Below are 4,476 nucleotides of genomic sequence, written 5' to 3'. Positions count from 1 at the left end.
TTCCCTTCATTATCACTGCTTTGTGGTCCGTGAAATGTAGAGCCAATGGTTCTTCGATCGGATATAGCCTGAAGTTGGCAAAGACAAGGTCTATGCACGTTCCCCTGGTGGTTGGTTGTTTCTAGTAATACGAAATGCATCGTAGAGCGTATCGAGACGTCATATATATATATATATATATATATATATATATATATATATATATATATATATATATATAGCACAAGCCAGTCGCTGTCCGTGATGTTTACGTTGAAGTCTCCGACAAGTACGAAGGGGTTGTTCTTGTACTTTGTTTCGTATTCGCGCATGGCTAGATCTGTACCTTTCTGCGTTGCCTCGGGAGAGATTCGGGGCCAAGTACACTGTCATGACGACGGTTCCGTCGGATAGTTTTATTGCAGCGTGTTCGCCGTTGTGAGATTGGCTCGTTATTGGTAGGTCGCGATCTTATTTTTGGAAGTTGGCGGAGTGCTTGAAGCCTGCTTCACCCCCGGCGCGGGTCGGCCCGGTATTGCACTATCTCCGGGATCGGCCAACGCAAGAGCACGGAAAACGTGGACGGACGGACAAGCCTCGACCATAGCCTCATATAGGAGGCTATGCCTCGACCCTAAGGTGCTTCGCCCGTAAAAATATGCGGAGCCTCACGGCAATGCCCCCGCCGACGGCGAACATTCACATGGAGTGTCCAGATAATTGCTATCGAAATAAAAAAATACGCTATTTCTTACTTCATCAGGGACATTTCACACTATTCCGCTAATGTTTTTTTCTATGATTATAGCACCCTGCAAATATTTAAAATGTAAAAACATCTAGTGACGCTAAGCTCTCTAATTACAAGCAGGGGCTCTATACAAAAGGCCGATTCTTCTCCGATAGAGTAAAACCGGAATGAATTTCTCTAGTTTCAAATAACGTCACATCTGCGATAAAAAATAACAACAAAGATAAACTGATAGTCGCACCCACGCCGTGTTCTGGCTGTTAGGACGACCTCCGTTCAAAGCAAAGAATGAAAAAGTCCTTCTCTTTGTCTAGCATTTTTCTCAGGCTATTCCTGCTAGCGGCCTGTGTATCGAACGCTGCTCCGTCGCGCCCGCCTCTTACCACGATACAGCTATCTTTATTCCTGCCTTTCTTCGTCAAGAACTAGCGATGGAATTGGGCATCCATTTGAGATACCTACTGTAGCTATCTCCTTCAAGGAGGACGAAGAATAAAAGCCATTTTATTTGCTGACATGATTGTATTGATCTTAAAGCAAAAACAAACAGTAACGAAATAATTTTACTTGATGTATGTTGTGGCATGGAAATTACACAAACGGGGATAGGATGCCTCGAGTGCTTTCTGAGGCACTTTCCTCTTGTTAATTAACTTCTATACCACAGTGTACTACTCCATCATCAGCCCCCTTCTTGACATGGGATGTATATAAATACACATAGGTCACTGTTAGACCGTCCTGGAAACTACGTTACATTCAAAGACTATGATGGAGCAGATCCGCTCGAAAATAAAAGGGTGAAGAGTGAGCCAGCGAAACCAAACGTTTTTTTTTCGTTTTTTTTCGTTTTTTGCTATAGACGCAGCGGCACGCTGACGGCAGCTGGTACTTTCATATAGTAAGTATCCGCGAGCTACCGTTTACGCGAAGATAACGGGAGGACACAAAGGCCAGCAATCAGTGACAGCTGCGCCATATATCTGGCTATTTTCCTTCAGTGGTATTTAAACCGGTTTTGAAATACACTGACATACATTTTCTCTAGTCTCGTATTTTTATTTTCAAATTTTTTTTGCAGGGGGGACAAGTTCTGTGTCAATATTTTCGCTTTCCTTTGCTGTATCCCCTTCGTCACACTATTTTTCCTAAACACTCTCGTATCATCATTTTCACTTCAGTGTAGCAGCATGAACTCAGCCGTATCCCTGGGGCATAAACAAGTTTCAGGCATGGAATCTACACATAGCGTGCAAAGTCAGGTGCTGAAAGCGCCTGTACGACAGATATTTTCTGTTTGGTAACTCTCTCGGGTATATACTCTACACGCACTCACCTTCATGAGAAACGGGGTCTTGGTTTGCCACAGAAACTAACTATAGGAACTCTCTCAGAAGTCACAGCTGCTACCAGCTCTCTTGCTTCCCACGGAGGTGCTTTCTTCATTCTGTTTCTCCCTCTCTTTTTTTTTTTCCAATGATGTTTGCGTTTCTCGCTCGCAAACATTCTCAAACTCAATGTTAGTCAGATGGAAAAAGCAAGCACCCGCTATAACATTTCCTGAGTGCGATAAATACGTTGTCGAAAGCTCAACGCTTATTCTCCGTAGCCGCGAATAAATTCCTGAGAGAATAAACATTAATGAATTACTGTCCGCAACACGTCTTTCATAAAATATATTTTATGTGGGAATTTTTATTCTCGAATTATTCTTTCATGCCAGAAGAGATTGCTGCTAATTATTCAAGGAAACTATTGCTTGCACACAGAGGCCTCAAGTAAAGGACGCACACTCTCTTAAGAAAAAAAAAATTAAGGCAAGCGTAAGAAAAAATATACACCTAGCAGAAATTTAGGAATACCGTCATTAGAACAAATCAGGTCCCATTTTTTATAAATAAGTACCGTGCTGAATCCTAACAACGAATGGCGACAACGGGGGCGTTGTGGCAGCGGCTCCTCGTTTGTTCTGTTTTAAGTTATATTATTGGCCTCGTACGCTACCGATGGCGGCGCTGCGAACGGCGCTCCCCTGATGTCAGAGGGGGGGACTCGCCTTTGTTCGGCTCGGCTTCATGGGTAGGAAACCAGAGACGTGGTGTCCCGTTCAGATAAAAGATCACAGTGTCAAGCATCATGGTAGGGTCCCAGTGATGGCTTTGGCTAACACGCTCATACATGCTGAGCCAGTTGTCGACGTCAATGCCATTTTGGGTGGAGAATGTCCCAGGATCACGGAAACTGGGAACCGTATCGTACGCTGTGGTTGGCGCCGCAGGTGTAGGTGGCGCGATGGGGTGTTTCCATCGGAAGCCATGGCTGAGAAGACGATGGTGTGGCCGCTTCAGAGCTCCGTGGCGAGGATGGGGAAAGTTCCACCTCCACCACAATGTTACGCGAAGGATGAGTCAATTAAACAAGGAACTATGTACAGATTATATTTCCAGCAGCGGTTGCAGCGCTCACCGGGTGGATTCACAGAGCCAGCCAAGGGTGCTATGCAGGATGCCCCGAGTTTGGCGAAACTCGGGATCTTCACGAGCTCTGGCGACGCCCCAAGATGAAAGACCTAATGGTAACAAGACAAAGTTTGTCCGTCGGCACACCTCCAGTTTCATTGGTTTATCTAGATTCACTCTGGGTGGCCATCATCCCTTGGCCGTTGCCATATGGGCGGTCGACAAACTGGGGCTCACGTGATCATACTGTCGGTGCATGGTCGTGCATTCTTTCACTTGTTTGTCGTTCCACCGAGTGCATTAGAGGCACAAGCAAGTTATCAAATAAATGCATTTAGTACAATGATATTAGTGACATTACCGTAGGGTATAGGTGTTTTAAAGTTTACAAGTTGTACACTGAATGTGTATTAGACTAATTTGTAGTATAATCGTTTCGCGTTATACCACGAGGGCACGCTCGCCCTCCTCTTTCTTCCTCTGGATTGGATTGGCGCGGCTCGCTATGTGCTTGCGCTAGCATTTCCGAGAACAGATTGGTGTGCGCTTGGTTTTAGCACTGGGCTTTGAACAGATCGCTCGTTGCTCTTTCTCTTTCGTCTGGATTGAATTGGTGCGGCTCGCTACGTGCTTGCGCTCCCATTTCCGAGCACAGATTGGTGTGCGCCTGATTTTTAGACAGGGCTTTCAACAGATCGCTCGTTGGTCACGATAAAGTAAGGCTGCGAGACGAAGGGAGCGTCGGCTAGCGCAGAAGTGGTTTGCCGCGCTCTTACCGTGTAAGCGCTCAGGAATGTCGGAAAACACTCATGCAAGGATAAAAAAACTACGCTTTATTTTATTTTACATTCTGACGCACCTTCATACTGGCTAGCACCGACCGATGGCATCTAACAACCGCAGGAATGAGTCTTTATACTGGGTAGCCCGAGCGATCCGTGGCTTCTCACAAACGCAAGAAAATTAAGGCTCTCTGCAGCACACGTGGCCGTTGAGTGCCACCACATTCATCCCAGGTGGGACTCCAGCATCAGTGCAGTTACTCTGCACCCACTGCTGACGAGGTGGCGCTTCACTTTTTGACAATAACTTTCTATTTTTTGCGTGTGACGCCCGTGTTGGTTTCCACAAAGTGCACGCTGTGGTTAACTGTCTCCCAATGCAGATTGAGGCATAGCCCCGTTAGCATCCACTAAATTTGGGATACAGTTGTATGCGGCCAATTCGTCACTATGAATAATGGTCCCAGGTTGAACATTGGCTGCAATAATGGCGCCTAGCGTCGCC

The 4,476-nt window shown here is 45.9% G+C and overlaps 1 pseudogene; it reads left to right on the top strand.

Moving 5' to 3' along the window:
* The first annotated feature begins 447 nt into the window (after nt 1-447).
* LOC119443245 (U2 spliceosomal RNA) lies at nt 448-538 on the top strand (annotated as a pseudogene).
* The last annotated feature ends 3,938 nt before the right edge of the window (nt 539-4,476 follow it).

The sequence above is a fragment of the Dermacentor silvarum genome, chromosome 2 (genome assembly GCF_013339745.2).
Source record: "Dermacentor silvarum isolate Dsil-2018 chromosome 2, BIME_Dsil_1.4, whole genome shotgun sequence".
NCBI classification, from domain to species: Eukaryota; Metazoa; Arthropoda; class Arachnida; order Ixodida; family Ixodidae; genus Dermacentor; species Dermacentor silvarum.
Note: the sequence above shows the minus strand (reverse complement) of the source record. Positions and strands in the feature narration are given on the sequence as shown.